Below are 18,014 nucleotides of genomic sequence, written 5' to 3'. Positions count from 1 at the left end.
CATTAGGAAATTCCAACAACAGAATCATTAAACTAAAGCAATATCTAATCTTGTATATCAGTTCCAAAAAAGCAGATAGGCAAAGCACACCCATACAATTGTTTCCCCCGCCCTTCTGTCAACAGCTTCTTATTCCTATCAGGGAGGCTTTGTTTGTGAAGAATGTTCCAAGAAGTGAAGTCTGCGATTTAGACAAGGAGAGACAAAGCAAAACTTGAAGATACCCTTGGATTACCATATGCAGTTATTTGGAGCCTGTATACAATACAATATATGCATGTCATACTAGTGAGATGATTGCATTACTGGTGTTCCAGCTCACTTGAAAGGACAAGGTCCCCACTGTACTTGAAATGATTGACTGTTCACAATATGGTTGGGGGGCAGGGTTGATTGTGGTGGAGATTGTGCACTGCTTCCCATATCCTGAATCCTATTTGGAAATATATTACTTGAAAAGAGCTTGGATGATATCCCATTCCTGGTCCTCTAGAAAAAAAATATTTTAAGGAAAGAAGTTTTGATTTGTCATATAGACACATTGCTTGATCAATATTCTGCACTGTGAAAACAGTTCCAATTTTCTTTCTTAAACTACAAATTTGTATAGATTTCTATAGAACTGGACTTTGCCAGAGAAATGGAAAACTGGAAATATGACAGAGTTGTAATTACTGAGAACACAGAAACAGCATTTGGGCACTGCAGTGTATTAATATTTTTCTGGATTCCCCAAACTTTTTGGACTGATGCCTCAAAAGGAATTCTGGAAATATTTTTGATGGCCAAATTGATATAATAGAATAAGTATTAGAATCTTGAAAGGCACAACTGAATAATAATTTGAATGTGCCAATTATATCTGAATTAGAATAACAAAGTAAGCAAAGTTATTCCATTGTAGTATTATTCAAACATTCCTCAGGGTTTTTTTAACTGCAAGCATTAATTTACCAAAAGTTTAACTATAAATACTGAAATGAACGATTTTTCAGATATAGTAAGTTGGCATCATACATGACCTTTAAGAATTTCCAATGAGTAGCATGCAAATTAAAGCATAGACCCATTGAAATTAAACAGATTCCATTGATTTCAGCATTTAAAAGTAATAGGAATGAAGTCTTTAATTTTGGCTGGATAGTATCTTTATATTTTTACTCTTTTCCAAATATAATAAAAAAGTCAAAAGACACCTTTGTGTAAGCATTCCCATCTTAACATTCATACCTTATCTTCACAGCTTCTACAGCATTGTTTTTAATCATTTTTTCTATGTTGCATTATCAGTACAAATATAAACATTTAGTATAAAACTATAAATTGGTTAGAGCTTCTCCTAAGTCCAAGGCAACCTGCAAAACATTCCTTCCTACTGATTCTGCAAGACACTCAAAGCTTTTTGATCGTGTTTTAGTGAAAGAGATTAAAAGTTGTTTTTTATAAAAGAGAATTTTCCCCTTCTTTCCTCCTTTTCTGACTTATTGTTAAAGGACAATGGTTTTTACCCATCCCTTGTATTTTCTTTTTAAAAATCCCTCTTATATAAGTAATTTATAATAAAACAGCAGGCAGAATTTACAGCCCACTATTTTGAAGATGCGGAAGTTGCTCTAACCCGACTGAATATCTATGTAGAAAATTACTATGAATATAAGAGCTTCCAGGTGTATTTTTTAAAAATATTAGATAATTCATGAAGGCAAAATATAATACTAAATCATGAGTCCAAGGGTAGAATCCAAATACATCCAAGGGTTACTTCTGGAAGAAGGGCAACAAATAAAGTTTGTTGGTTTGTACATTTCCTGGTAACATTTTAGTCACAATGGGAAGCGGAAGGCAGAATCCAGTGAATGCTAAAAGGCTCTTTTTAGGTTTTGGGTTTAATTCTTTCCCTCTGTGGCAGACATTTTACTTCCATACTTAAAGAGGAAAAAATCCTGTACTTTCAGAATTTTTCAGGCTTGCAGTCCCACTAATCATGTCTGAAATATTTATTTCCTGGTTAAGCTATGTTATATACATATATTATAAAAATAGTTCCCTCTTGACAGATATCCGTTGGGATTATAAATATCTTTACTGACCTATTTTCATACCAAACAATTATTCTATGAAAGTTGAAGGGAAAGGGGGTTGCTGAATTGGAGCCTGGGATCCACCAATAAAGGTTTCTATATGACAGTGTACATTGATGTGAATATTAACACAAGCACATAGAAGAGATGTACGGGATGACATTATAATGGCACATATATGACATTACTAACAGTTCATTTTAGTGGATGGATAAGAGATTTTAAGAGCAAATATTACTCTTACGGACGATAAAATAATAAAAAGTGTTTTCCAAAAGGTTAGCTTAATGTAATTATTAATTGAAGCATACTGCTTGAAAGGGTGAGCAGTTTTAACTTCTATAATCAAATTTGCATTAAATTCATTGCATATCATGCCTAGAAATAGTATTTATCCTAATGAAGCTTATTGGTATGTAAGCCTCAAGGGTGTCTTGTCAAACAATTCCATTTATGTATACTTGCATCATGTGACTCAGGCTCCTGCAGCAATATATTGTTTTCTATTGAGGCATAAAGAAGATTCATGTTCATAGCTTTATAAATAGCAAGTATTTGTTTCCACTATTACCTCTTCGATGGAAAATTCAACAGACAAAAACTTTCAAGGCTGCCTAGCATCTGCATCGCCTGAAAAAAATTAGCAGATATATCTTATTACAAAAGCCCATTTGTCCCACTGATAATTAAAAGTCCATCTTTGGAGCAGTTAAGGAAATTACAGTCACTTCATTCTCATGACTGTGCCAGTGGAAATGTGAATTGACTCATTTCTAATGAGCTGAAAAATGTTTTGACACTAGATACCTTGAAATTTTTTATTTTTTTAAACTCTAAAACATGTCTGAATGTAACAAGATATACACACAAAAAAGGATGCATTATTTGCTCTGATGACAAAAATAAAATTATTCTCCAGGCTAGTATTCCCTAACTGGTATTACTTTGTCAGGAAATTTTATCACCCATTTTCCTTATGAGATACAATTATTCTGATTGTAGCAAATACGTCTTTTTTGGAACTGAACTCTTAAAAATAAACATATATACTCACTCAACAAATGTTACTTCAACTGGGCTCACAGATATGTTCAAAATTACTTCTGTTCTGCAATTTTTGCTGTAATCTGAAAGCCAGAATCCCCTTGTGTTTAAATTGTTTACTGAACTGCTATTCTAACAAAAGAAACTGCTACATGGTATATCAGCACTTCGAAAAGAGCTTTTGAAGGCATAAATGAAATATTATGAATCTGTGAGGCAGCTTTAAATAACTTCCCAATATCCCAGCTGCAACTATCAAATTCTTCCCTTAAACAATATGACATTCAGCCCTGTCAAAATTGTCTCATACAGCCAATGTGTCTATAGAAATTACTATAATGCAGCATTTCCTCTAATGTAGGATAGATAAGTGAGCTGAAGTTGTTTATTGGAACAAATATTTGAGCTGCTCATTATAATGAACCAAAGTTATTTATGAGTAATTTTAGTGCTATAAATGTCAATGAGTTGATGTCCATTTATTACTAGTTTATCTGAATAACTGCAACTATTCTTCGTTGATTCTTGAACAAGAAGCATAAGAAACAATCCCACAAGTTTTCGTGCACTACGTTACAATTATTACAAATTATTAAATTATTTTTAAAATCTCAATGATTAAAAATCAATCAATTAAAAATCAATAATTGTTTTCTCTACTTCTGTTATCCCCACTTTCCCCCCCCCACCCTTCCCTTCCCTTTCCCTCTTTCCTCTCTCAAGCTTTCCTCTCTTTCCCTCTTGGCCCATGCCAAGACCTGTTCGTCTTTTTGTTGTATATACTTTGTAGCTGTGTTGTCGTTGTTTTTTAAAAAGTAAAACTAATAAAGTTTATTAAAAAAAAAAATCAATGGACACAAATAAATTCATGGAACAATACATTACTTGTAATGTGATATATGTACCTACATTCACTTATGTAAAAAGTCAATGGCTATGTTCCCATATCTTCAATCAAATATGCAACAGTTAGTATGTTAGTGAACAACTCAAGCCAGTCACGTGCTAGATGTCTTCTTGCTAAAATTACCACTTCCAGAGAACTGATTCACTGGTGTGTGTGTGCCTCAGGTTTGTAGCATGAAAACAACAATCATTGAGAAGAGAATCAAACCCTCTTCCCTCTTGTTTAATGACACAAATTTGAGCTGAGATTTACTTCTGATAGGAATCAGTAGTAGAAGACAGTAGTAGTTTTTACTCTTGTGAGGCTTGGGTGTTGGTATCTTTTTTTAGTTTCCCAGTCTAGCCTACAAAGTTACATAGTGCTGAGAGGTAGTCCTCAACTTATGACTACAACTGTGACAACTTCCATTGCTAAGCAATGCAGTTATTAAGCCATTGTGTAATCACCCTGATTTTAGGAGTCTTTTTGCAGTGGTCATTACATGAATCATGCAGTTAAATGAATCTGGCTTTCCCCATTGACTTTGTTGTCTGAAACCAGCTGGGAAAGTCACCAATGGTGATCACCTGACCCTGGCATGTTGTTATGGTCATAAGTTAGCCACCTTTTAAAATTTACTTCAGAGGGGTATGTGTAGAATGATAAGAAGCATCTTGGCATTGTAATACAAACTCAACCCCTTTGTACATGCCTTGTAGCATATGAACAAACAAAAGGGGTGGAATCATCAGCACAACACTACACAGCTGATTTCATCATCCTAATGAAAACAGCCAATTCTTGGGGATGCCCATTTCAATAATACTCCTTTTCTTTTAGCCAGACTCACTCTTATTCTCTGAGCCCACATAACAGGAACAAAATGTTCAGGGAAGGGGGGCCACCTGCAGTTGCACCTCTAATAGGGTGTAATTTTTGTTTTTAAAATTTTGGTGGGCATGTACTATAACAGGTTATAATGCAGTATAATGCTTTAGTCTTTTTCCTCTTGGAATTCAGTGTAAGCAATGATCATATTGAAATGGAATTAGCACCTCTTTACATTTGTTCAGGTAATACATAACTATGGGCAAATTAAAATATAATAAAAAGTTAGGGAACTTCATAAAGTAACTATTTGTCCTCTGCAATCGCAGAATACAGCCAGTTGCTAACAGAAGGACAATAGGACCATATATAAAATAATTTTATTAAATAGTAAACAATTAAAAGTATTATTTTATGAACTGTCAGTCACACAGTCAATATGCTGAAATAGGCAGCCTTGTGATTCAAATAAAATTAATTCCACTAAGTTTATTCTAGAGTTACATGTATTATTATACCTCACTAGTAGACTGTATCTTTTAAAGACCAGCACAAGTGTATTCAACAATTGGTATAAATCTTACAATGGCATCATGTGATAAGTTTACTGTAAAGAACAGCTCACTGTAACCTAGTTACTTAGGTAGCATAAAACAAGGATGTGCAACTGAAAAGAAAACCACAGTCTTCTAAGCAGAAATTTTAAACTGTGTCAGACTAAATTGGAATTCCCAGAACCAGCAACATTGAGAAGTCTGAGAACTGAAGTTCCTCGAATTCATGTAGAAGGTGCCCAGAAAGAAGTTATCTTCCAAACTGGTTTCCCTTTTTGGAGGATTTAGATCCATCACAGTATTAAAGGTGGTGCGAGAGAATAAGAGAATGTGTGTTCATCTCTTATTTCACCTTTATTATGTGCATTATAGATTGCAGTCTTACACACTTAAATCCATTAAATGTAACAGGATTTATTTCTGAGTCAGCATGAATAGGACTATGTTCTGGCATTATCCTATCTCCGAATGAATCAAATCACTTGCATGAATCACTCTTTCATTTTTAAATTTAAAAAATTATGTTTTTTTTAACAGATAGAGCATTAAATCAAACTCAACTGCACCAATAAACCTTTTTAAAAAGGGTTTTTTTTTTAAAGAAAAGATTGGTTTAAATGCCCTTTAAGACTGTAGGCACCAAAAATGCCAGCACTCATAGTAGAGCATTTAGTATCCTTCACTAAAGCTAAATGTTAAAGGAAAGTTACTGAGAGTAGAGTGGTGGTCTCTCCTGAGGAAAGAGAATTGCAATGCCAGGGAGGAGGAAGAAGAATCAAAAGGAAGAAGAAATGAGAGCCCCTTTCAAACTTCAGTGCCCTTCAGCATTTTATTGATCCCTTCTCTTAAAGCCCTCTCTTTGTCACTTTTATATAAATCCTGCAAAATTTATTTGAAGAAGAGAAAGCTGTTTTGCTATTTCTTCCACACACCCTTTTTGCAGTTAACTTGCAGCAGCATAAAGCCCAGGCATGGATCACTATGGCTCCTCCAATCCTTTAAGACTACTAAATTATACTCAGTTTGTGCAGGGTAGAGAAGTTGAGATCAGATCTAATTCTGAGGATTCTTGCAAAGGACTCCAAAGGAAGAAAAAAAAAGGGGTGTGAAAAACCCAGCTGAACAGGAAACTCGTCAGTTATTAAAAGATTACATCATCAGAGTTATTACCATTCTTTTCCACGTTCACGCTACAGAACATTATTTCATGTTCTCATACCTCAAGGCATTCCCCATCAGGGATTACCCAGTCTTCTATTATGGGCCAAGGGAACAAGTTCCACTCCAGTAATACCGCAGCCACACCAAACCAGCAAGCTCTCATGTCACAAAGCCTCAGGCTCTGCAAATCTGAAGAGCATTATCCCGTTTTGAACATTTGGTCATATGGCACCATCCGTCCTAATCAGCAGGTCACAAGAGCCGGTCTCACAAATTCGCCAGCATGTCACGCTAACCCGACACTTTCCGCCGCGAATAGTCCAAATTACTCTTCATGCCAACGCACCATCGGACAAATCTAGCAAAAGGAGAAACTTCTGATCTCAAAAGTCTTCCTCTCGTGGACTTCGGTCCCACCACCCCAAACACTACAAGCACTTAACTTAACCCAACAATAATATGAATGACACCCCACAATCATTCGAGCTTCCTAAGGACTTGGACTACACCCTTTGTAACTCTTAAGCCACGGCGGCCTTAGCCAAGCTCCAGCGGTTCAATTTTCACATATACATTTAGGAGAAGGCGTATAAAATGTACGGCATTGCATCTAAAAAACCTCCGACTCTTTATAATTTAGGGGATCCTCACCTCCCCACCCGGCCACGTTCAACGACACACTTAACCCTTCCCGCACTCCGAACGCAAGCGATTTCTCTTCACGGGGATGGGTAAGGCTTCCCCCCACCACTCGTCCTTTGGGCCCATCCCCACCCACTCCCCATTACCCACGCACCCATCCACGTTTGCATGACCGCCGCCCACCTTTCCAATTGTCCCGCGAGCGCGCGCGTAGCCCGGGAGGGGGGGGGGTTGCAGGAGGGAACCCCGAAGGAGAAAAGCCACGAAGAGACAATTACGGCACTTCAGTCAAAGAAGTGCGCACAAAGCAAGGCGAAAGGAAAGCAACCCAAGGCGGGCACACAAAAGCCGGCGCACGCTTCCTTCCCTTTCCCCTAAGGCGGGGCGGCGCGTGTGTGTGTGTGTCTCTCTGTCTCTGTGTGTGTGTGTGTGTGTGTGTGTGTTGTGTGTGTATGTATGTGTAAGGGGAGGGGGGTGTCGCCGCCTTACCTGAAACGCAGCAGGACTTGGTCTGCAGAGCCCCTTTCTCACCAACGCCCCCTCCCCTCCGTTTGCCTCCTCTCTCTCTCTCTTTCTCTCTGCAGGATCCTAAGGGCGGAGGCAGGAGGAGTCCCTCATGAAAAGCTCTCCAGGTCTCTTCGCTCGCTCACTTCCCGCCAGCTCCGGAGCTCGCTCTTAACGAACGCGAGGACCGAAAGACGGCGGAGGAGGGGGTGGGGGGGTGGGGGGAAGGAAACGGGTGGGCGTCAAAAGTCCCTGCCTCAGCAGTGAAGGACGCCGAGACGAAGAAGGCGGCCGCAGCTTTGTTCGGCGCGTGGGCAGCCTCGCGGTGCTCGTCCGGGGGAGATGGGTTCGGGCTCCCGTTTCCTCCCTTTGATTTTCTCCCCCAAATGCAAGTCTTAAGGAAAAGCCGCCTCAGTCGGTCTCCTCCCCTCCTTCCACTATCGCCGCCGCCGCCGCCGCCGCCGCCGCCCCCCAGGCTCCTGACAGATGGCGCAACCGCAGCATCGCAGCTTTGGCGCTGCTCCTCGCTTAGCTCGGCGCGGCTGGAAGCCTGGACTCCGCTACTCTGCCCTGCCTTGCCTCCTCACCCCTGCGTCAGTTCCCAAAGCGGGGGAAAAGCGGCTCCGAGACAGACATCCCTAACCGGCCTATGGCGGAGCGACTTCGGGGGACGATGGAAACGCTTCCGTCCTTATTGGCAGGCGGCCGCGTACGGGAAGGCGGGCATGTTAAAAAAAAAAGAAGTGGGGGGGGTCGTTTGAGCGTCACCATCAGCTGCAACAGCGGCGGGTTCCACGCGGTGGGCTGGGCTGCGCCTTTAATATCTCTCGCCGCGTTTCTTCCTAAAAGAGCTCTTTGAGGCGCCCCATTCAGCGGAAATGGAACTATTGCGGAGAATAGTCTTCTCTTTCTTGAACCGGAGTGCGGATTGCAAGATTGCAATGAATCATAACGTTTGGAAAGATCCAGTTTACGATTATCAGCCCCCCTCCCTCCCTCCCAGCCTTCCTCTTTCGCATCCTATCGCGCGTAAAGTACAATGACTGCCGGCATGCCTAAGGAGGTTTCACTCGCTTCTTTGGGTTGAAGTCGGATGCCGCTTGGATGAGGTGGTTCTGCAAGCACTGTGGATCCGGCCGCAAGCAGTGCGGATGATTTTTGTAGCAGTTCAGTAGTGACCCTTAGGCGACTCTCATAACGGGAATAACTGGCTGATCAGAAAGCCGGAATATGGAAATTACCTTGCTGGACTAAAGTTTACATTTGTGATCCCAAAAGTGAGAGCTTAATGGACCACAAATGTGCTCTTTACCTCTCCTGCTTACTTTCATTTCTTCTCTCATTTGGGCGCTTCTTCAAATAAATCTCCCAAATAAAGCACTGGTCTGCAATCAAGGTTTCTATACAGGTATGTAGAGTCAGAGCATTCTGCCTGGGAAATTCTGGAAATTGAACCCCACCCATCTTTAAAAAGTTGCCAAATTTGAAACCAGCTGCTTAGAGGTCTTCTTTCCTTCCCTCCTCCCTAGACTTGCAAAGACTCCCCTCTTATAATTTGTGACTCCTGGTGGCATATAACAATTGAAAAAAAATTTTTTTTTAAATGACATAATCAACATACAATCAAGGCTGGCAATAATAACATTACAGAACAGGCAGGTTTACAAATAAACTTAGGGCAAGAAGCCCCGTTTTGCCTATTCATCCTGTCATAATAAAGATAAGACAAACTATTCTCATCGCTGAAAACTTCTCAAACTTGCAGGACCATTGTGATTGTGACTGAACTCATTTGACCTTGCTCCTTCCATAAGGAAGTGCAGAAATCAGCTTCTAGCTAATGCCCCCAATTCACCCCAATTCTCATTAATTCATGGTGAAGGGAAACAAAGTATGGCTTGAGTGGACATGGATGCCAAACCATGGTGGTACTCTGGCATAAGGCCTTAATTTTAAGAAACATGGCATACTGTGACAGGATTTTAAGAGAGAATGATCAAGAAGTTGGGACAAAGTAATCTGATTTAAAAAGGTAACCAGGAGCGGAAAATAGAAGTGAAAGAGCCAAAGGATATGGGACCACATGAAACCCAACAGGAGCAAGGAATGGAGGAGGCTCTGCAGTGTTGGAGGGAAGGAAGAGCTAATTCTGGAAAGATGCTGAGCAGAATATTATAGATTCATGATGGCGAACCTATGGCACGTGTTTAGTTTACATTATTGTCATTGCACCTTGTACAACAAAATTAAATACCATCTTCAGTGCACATTATGACTATGAAAATATACACAAACACACATCCTTCATATTCTATGCATTGAATTGAAAACCCCTGATATTGCATTAATATTGCACTGTACAGTAGAATTCAATAGAGTTACTGCCCTGGGATAGAAGCTGTTTCAGTCCAATTTATAACAAGGCTTGCAGACTATAGATGACCCTTGCCCCATAGGAGTCAATCAAGGAAAGAATCTAGAACACACATAGCCATCTTGGATAGGAAGTTGCACGCAGAGCCATCTCTCTAGGCACGCCAGCTGTTGCCTGTTGCTCTTCTGGGTTCTGGTGTACATGCATGCTGTCCAGAGCTGGTCTTCACACCTGCATGAGTGCCAGAAACTGGAAAACCAGGTGGCCAGTGCCCATGCTGTGTATTATGTGCATATTCTTTTTATTTTTTTATTTATTTTTGTCAATTGCTTACAAGATAATAGGTATAAGTAAAAACATAGTTATGAATACATGGATACATATAAGAAAAATAAAAATAAAAGAAACAATAGGACAGGGATGGTAGGCACGTTGGTGCGCTTATGTACGGCCTCTACAGACCTCTTAGGAAAGGGTGAGGTCAATAATAGACGGTCTAAGGTTAAAGTTTTTGGGGTTTGGGGAAGAAACCACAGAGCCAGGTAGAGTATTCCAGACATTGACCACTCTGTTGCTGAAGTCGTATTTCTTGCAATCAAGTTTGGTGCGATTAACCTTGAGTTTGTATCTATTGCTTGCTCTTGTGTTGTTATGGTTGAAGCTGAAGTATTCATTGACAGGTAGGACATTGCAATGTATGATTTTATATACTATACTTAGATTGGACCGAAGGCAGCGTAGTTCTAGGTTTTCTAGGTCTAGAATTTCAAGTCTGGTGGCATAAGGTATTCTGCAACAAGTAGAAGAATGGAGAACTCTTCTTGTGAAATATTTCTGGACTTTCTCAACTGTGTTAATATCAGATATATAATGTGGGTTCCAGACTGATGAGCTGTATTCGAGTATTGGTCTAGCAAATGTTTTGTATGGTATAGTTAGTAGTGTAATACTAACTGTAAGTGTAATACTGTTTGACCATTCTAATACATAGTCAAGGTCTTTTTGAAGGGTAGCAGTATTGTCTGTGGTGTTGAATAGCTTTACATCATCAGCGAAGAAAACGCAGTTGCTCTTAATATGATCACAGAGGTCATTTATATAGAGTATGAAGATAGATGGTCCTGGAACACTGCCTTGGGGGACGCCACATCTGGCTTGGGTGGTGTTCCTGGATTATTTCTGCAGAAGTTCTGGTATTTCTGTTTTATTTGAATCCATATGCAGGACTAGCACATTGTCATGGTTTGTATGTGTTAGTCATTTTAGATACTTATAGTTTTATAAGAATTTCTGCCCAATACTTTCTTATTAACTTTCCTCAGCTTTCCGCCATTCATTCTCATTGATTCTGGCATTATATCATACACACCCACATAAGAAATATGTTAATTCTTTTCAGCTTCTCAACATCATCTATGATTTAATAGGGCTATACCCATTTTGGGGGCATCTGTAGCCAGCTTTGGACATTGTGGTCTGATGCCATCATCTATGCCAAGGAACTGATCCAGTTCTGGTTTTGCTCAGTTGGTATGTTTCTAAAATCGTATTCAATGTGTTGCATTTCTCTGAAATGCTGCAGTACTACAGAGCTTGTGGGTGGTGTTTTCCCCTTGGGGAGAACTTTTGTCTCACTCTGCTTCCTGGCTTCAGCTGACACTGCAGTTTTGCTTACTGTATTTAAAGTGGGAGCATCACAAGTCCCCCTTTGCAGCATCTTCTGGCTTATTCATTTATTTATTTTGGTCCATGACCAGACAAAGACAGAGTTGCTGCTGCTTCCGCTTGGAAAGGCAGCAGGGAATAATCTGGACTTCTTTTTTTTTTTGACTCTTAGACCTTTGCAACTGTTTCCAAGTGCACATTTCTCCTGATGAAGGAAATTGGCCTGAAATTGACAAATAATTTGTCCTGTGTTTTTTTTTAAAAAAGAGGGACGAGCAACCAGTTTGCAAAGTGTCATTCCATTTGAGGGTCCCCACTTCAGTTTTGTGTACAGAACAAGGTGCTAGCAACCCCCCCACCCCCTTTTGTGTGATGTGGCAGTTGTTTCTGTGTCACCTTCACAGACTTCCTATTGGGAAATTTTAGCACCATGTTCAGTTGTTATTCAGAATTTCTCCTCTTCTCACCTTCATTCTACCTTCTGCAGCACCATGTGAATGTGAATGGCAATTAAAAAGGAAAAGGCTATTGTTGCAAAATTGCCAGCACACTTTCCTTTCACCATGAATGCAAGACAAATGGTAAGAAGAGAAGATCAACTAAGAGGCTTGGATTCTAAAACAAATGAAGAACAGTTACAGGAATTAGGTATGTCTAATCTAGAGAAAAGAAGGACGAAGGGTGACATGATAGCAGTGTTCCAATATTTGAGGGGCTGCACCAAAGAAGAAGAGGTCAATCCATTTTCCAAAGCACCAGAAGGCAAGATAAGAAATCAAGGAGAGAAGCAATCTAGAACTAAGGAGAAATTTCCTAACTGTGAGAACAGTTAATCAGTGGAACAAGCTTGCCTTCAAAAGTTGTGGGTATGTCATCACTGGAGGCTTTAAGAAGAGACTAAGCAGCCCTTTGTTGGAAATGGTCTAGGCCAAGCCAGGGTCTCCTTCTTAAGCAGGGGGTTGGACTAGAAGATCTCCAAGGTCCCTTCCAACTCTATTTCTCTGAATTCTGTGGCTTGCTGAGTTTGTAGTTCTTTATATGACAGCTGCTCAGCTTTTTTTTTTTTTTTTTTTTGCAAAAGGACTATGCAAACACATACAGTATGTTTGGAAATGTGATTGGACTGCTGGGGAGGGGTCTTTTTCTGTTCCAGAATATGCAGCAATTTGGAACTGGACACCAATTGAATACTCCCCATCCTCCTCTTAGATGGAGGAAAAGTATTAATATTTCCACCCATTCTGTGCATTTCAAGTTTGGTAGAACCAAAGATAATTGCCATCACTTTTTGTTCAAAGTGTTCCACGTAGCAAATTTGGACAACTCGGTACTCAACTCTGGTTGCAGAACCATTGTAAACAATTAAAAGCTTGATCCTCCGAGTGATTCTTGGGGAACCTTTGTACACATCTCCATGGAAAGGACTGTCAGTTTATATTCCTCTTGTCTAGTCTGTTTCCTGCTGGCTACTACATGTTTTAGGGGAATTTGAAGAGAGGCTATGTTGCAATCTTTTGAAAGTCACATTGTTGATATAAACAGTTAAATCTATTAGTAATATGTGGCTTAGTTTTGCAGAAGCCTTCTTGATACTTCTTTATCAAAGCCCATTTTCCTATGTCAAAAAAAGGCAATTTATTTATGATCAGGGGAGAAAATTCTTTGGCAACTTTTTGATGGTTATTAAAACTGTTGGAAGTCATGCTGCTGATTCTGCAGCCTTGATGTAAAATAGTGAAGTCCTACACTTAGGCAAGAAAAACCAAAAGTACATATATAGACTGGGTGAAACCAGGCTTAATAGCAGTAACTGTGAGAGGGATCTTGGAGTCTTGGTGCTATGGGTCAGCTAAATATGACCCAGCAGTGTGCAGCCGCCGCCAAGAAAAGCTAATGCAAACTTAAATTGTATTAACAGAGGGATACAATCAAGGTCAAGGGAGGTACTAATACCACTCTATAAAGCCTTAGTAAGACCACGCCCAGAAAACTGCATCCAGTTTTGTTCACCACATTTCAAAAAAGATGTTGAGACTTTAGAAAGAGTAAAGAGGAGCAACCAGGATGATTAGGGGACTGGAGGCTAAAACATACAATGAACAGATGCAGGAACTGGGCTTGGCTAGTCTAGTAAAGAGAAAGACCAGGGGAGACATGATAGCAGTCTTCCAATATTTGAGGGGCTGCCACAGGGAGGAAGGGGTCAAGCTATTTTCTAAAGCGCCTGTAGGCCAGACAAGGAATAATGGATGAAAACTGAACAAGGAGAGATTTAACCTGGAAATCAGGATAAATTTTCTGACAGAACAATCAACCAATGGAACAACTTGCCTTCGGAAGTTGTGGGAACACCATCACTTGAGACTTTCAAGAAGAGATTGATGTCACTAAGTCTCAAATAGTTATACAAGAACCTACATTGAACTTCTAAGATGTAAATTCTACTCTGTACATGTCTATGCATATGTTTACACAACACACACACACACACACACAAAGAATATATTCCCATGAAACAAAACTGTAATGTGGGAAGCACCATTTGTTCTTTTTTAAAAATATTCTGTGTTGTTGTATATGTATACAATCATCATTATTCCCCATCTTTTGACCTGGAGCTGGGTCTGGAGGATTTCCTGTCCTGTTTCTTCTCTTTCAGTTCCACGGTTATCGGTCAGACTTTTAAAAGCATTATTTCAAAGTTGCATCAATATCGAAATGCAACTGCCTATGTAATGTTTATTTTGAAAATAGTATGGTCTCTATAGCAGTTCAGATACAGAGGCTGATTTGGGACTGAATTAGGGTGATTTAGAGACTGATCCTGCAATGATTGATAGGATTTCTCTTGTGGCTTCCACATTATACTTGAAGCATATGTTCTCCATATGTGCAAAATGGTAAAATACAAGGTTCAGTCTATTTTTTCCCTAGAAATACAATTCTGTGCCACTGATCTGTTGTACGTAATCATATAATACAGTAGTCCTCAACTTACAACAGTTCGTTTTTAGTGATGGTTCCAAGTTACTGAAAAAGCAACTTATGCCTGTTTTTCACACTAATGACTGTTGTGGCATCCCCATGGTCACACAGTCAAAATTCAGACCCTTGGAAACAGATTCATACTAGCTGGATACCCGTGCTTCGCTACAAAACTATGTGGTCAGGAATGGGTTTTCGGGGAGGAAAATAAGGGGGAAAAATTCTGCCTCCGTCTATCAGCAACCGTTGATATTCATCTGACTGGCTTCCTTTCAGTGTGTGTGAAATTTGAGGGCTGTTTGGAAACTGAAGCAGTATTTGCTGTATGAGCAAGGAGACAGCAAGGAGCCTGGGCATGGCTTAGCTCGACTGTTCTGTACTAAAGCTGCTTGGTGCTGTGAAACTAAAACTGAAACTCCTCTCCTCTGCTTGTGTTTTGCATTTGGAACAGATTTCTTTTCAGGTGGGGAGTGGGGAGAAGAACTCCTAAGCCTCAGACCCTGTTAATAATAATATATGAAATACTAATGTTCTGATGGTCATTTCAAAAAATCCTTTGTTAGCGAGCACTTAGAAGCCAAGATAGATTAGATAGATTAGATAGATAGATAGATAGACAGATAGACAGATAGACAGATAAATAGATAGATAGATAGATAGATAGATAGATAGATAGATAGATAGATAGATAGATAGATAGATAGATAGATTTATGATGGTTGCAGTGTCCTGGGGTCATGTGCTCCCCCTTTGCAGCCTTCTGACAAGCAAAGTCAGTGGGGGATCCAGCCAGATTCACTTAACAAACATGTTACTAACTTAACAACTGCAGTGATTCACTTAACCAATGTGGCAAGAAAGGTCATAAGAAGGGGCGAAATTCACTTGACAAATGTGTCACACTTAGCAACAGAAATTTTGGGCTCAATTGTGGACGTGAGTCGAGGATTACCTGTATGTACAGATGAGATTTACCTTTTTGATTTCTATCCTGTCTTTCTGCTCTGGTAAGCACAACTTCATTAATATGGGGCCTGAGAGCAATAACTACATATGGGGAAATACACTATTTGTTTTAGCAGACAGGCTCTAGGGTACATTCCACTGTGCAACATTACCTCTCTTTCTAGGTGTTAAAGCATAAATCCCACAATTAAATCCCGCAATTGGTAGAAATATACAACTGATTATCATTGTTGCTACATCCTTTAGATTAGGCGCGTGTGACTTCAGATGGTAAACTGTGTGTGCCATATTGGGAACTACATTTTATGGGATGATTAAATATATCTGCAAGCCTAAAGGGATCTGTTTACTTTTTAACCTCCCCAAAATTACAAAAAGAGCATAATCTTCTGGCCCATTCACCCTGGGGCTCTGAGCCTTCAAAAAAAAAAAATGCTGACAGACTGCAAGCAGCCACAGGAGTGCATTTGTGCAGCCCTCCTTTAGATTTTTATGGCTCCCAGGCACAAGAAGCTTATAGAAATGCAGGTGGTTTCATTTTGGTGTCAAAACACTACTTGAGTGATTAAAGGAGTGAAATTAGGAGATTTCTTTATGCAATCATTAGCAGTGTTCTCCTTGCACCTGGTTTTAGACAGATCATGTTACCTGTAGGTTTTTAAGGCAGGAATTAAGTTGGTTGTCACAAAAGGCACAATGTCCAGGGCTGCTTTGGCATGCCAATACAATGAATAATGTGCCAAAGTTGAACTGAAGCATGTCTCTAACTATGAGGATCCCCTTTTCCTCTTTCTTGTTGCAGGTTTCCTTCTTTCTTTCTTTCTTTCTTCTTACTTACTTACTTTCTTTCTTTCTTCACATCTTGCAAAGCTTGATCTTTCTATGCCTCTAAGGAACATTGAAAGTACAGATAGTCCTCAACTTACAATAGTTCGTTTAGTGACCGTTCAAGGTTACAACAGCACTGAAAAAAGTGATTTAACGACCGCTTTTCACAGTTACAACCTTTCCAGCATCCCATGACCATATGATCACAATTCAGGCACTTGGCAACCGACTCATATTTATGACCATTGCTGTGTCCCAGGGTCATATGATCCCCTTTTGCAACCTTCTGACCAGCAAAGTCAATGGGGAAGCCAGATTCTCTTAACAACCAGTTTACTAACTTATTAACTGCAGTGACTCACTTAACAACTGAGGTAAAAGAGATCATAAAATGGGACAAAATTCATTTAACAAATGTCTCAACAACAAAAATGGGGTGTGTGTGTCAATTGTAGTCATCAGTTGAGGACTACCTTCATTGTGAAGAAATAACATGAATGATATCAGGGAAAAATTCCTACCTCTATAACACCTCCAAAGAAGGGAGAGTAGTTGCTAGTAGCTCAGTATGACTATTTATTAATTTTATTTTATTTATTTGATTTGTCAATCGCTTACAAAATAATAGGTATACGTATAAACATGAGTAACAATATAAAAAATAGGTACGATTAAATGGGGGAAATAGGACAGGGACGGGAGGCATGATGGTGCACTTATGCTAAAATAAAGAGACTGCCAGAGTATAACCTTGGTCTCCACAGATAATAAAATGTTTAAAAAGAGGATGAGAAACAACTGAAGCATAGAAAACGATGAATCCTTAATACCCATAGGAAGGCTTCCTGATAAGGCACATTATCAGACATTTATATGGCACTGCCCAAGTACTGGGGAGGCTTCACTCTAGGTATACTTTCAGACACCTCAGGAAATAGAAACATTATAATCTCTACCTTTATCTTTGGCTAAAAACCAACATGTTCTACAATTAACTTTTCACCAATAAAAAAAGAGTTGTTCAGCTTCCCATTGCTTTCCTTTCCTTTTTCTTTGCAAATTTAGAGTATTTTTAAAATTCCCCTTTGAACTGTTTTATCAAATATCTTAATATATTTTATATCTTTGTTCAAATCATACTCTTTGGACAATTACTTGACTTCATGGTATTTTGTCTAATCTTCTCCTGGTATTGTATTAGAAAGTTATATATGAACAAAACCCTGTTTTAATTAGTAAAAACTACAGAAGTTAGGCAGCATGGAATGTGGGTTATTAACCAGGATTATTATGTACCAACCTGGGACTGATATCTACATGTATGACAAAGTTCACATTTATTTAATTATGGGATTTGTGGCAGAGTCCGGACAGTTAATCTTGCTCAAAGCCTTCTTCATACATTTTTAATGCATTAAATTATACTCCAACATTTAGGATTTACCATTGTTATTATACATTTAGTAATTTTAAATGTAACTACTTATAGTGAGCAG

The 18,014-nt window shown here is 39.4% G+C and overlaps 1 protein-coding gene across 7 annotated transcripts in view; it reads right to left on the bottom strand.

Moving 5' to 3' along the window:
• The window catches only part of FYN (FYN proto-oncogene, Src family tyrosine kinase), a 120,063-nt gene extending 111,652 nt beyond the window's left edge, over positions 1 to 8,411 (bottom strand). For 2 of the 7 annotated variants that reach the window (XM_026726600.2, XM_026726602.2), the window contains exon 1: positions 7,686 to 8,307. The gene's annotated coding sequence lies outside the window, so the exon portion shown is untranslated. Of the gene's footprint in view, positions 1 to 7,379; positions 7,404 to 7,685 lie in introns of those variants that run through there. The other 5 variants (XM_026726601.2, XM_087913014.1, XM_087913030.1 and 2 more) reach the window with 5 other exon arrangements.
• Between the last annotated feature and the right edge of the window lie 9,603 nt (positions 8,412 to 18,014).

This window comes from Pseudonaja textilis, chromosome 1 (genome assembly GCF_049901715.1).
Source record: "Pseudonaja textilis isolate UNSWEBS1 chromosome 1, rPseTex1.2, whole genome shotgun sequence".
Taxonomy (NCBI): domain Eukaryota; kingdom Metazoa; phylum Chordata; class Lepidosauria; order Squamata; family Elapidae; genus Pseudonaja; species Pseudonaja textilis.
This window is presented reverse-complemented; position numbering and strand designations above follow the sequence as displayed.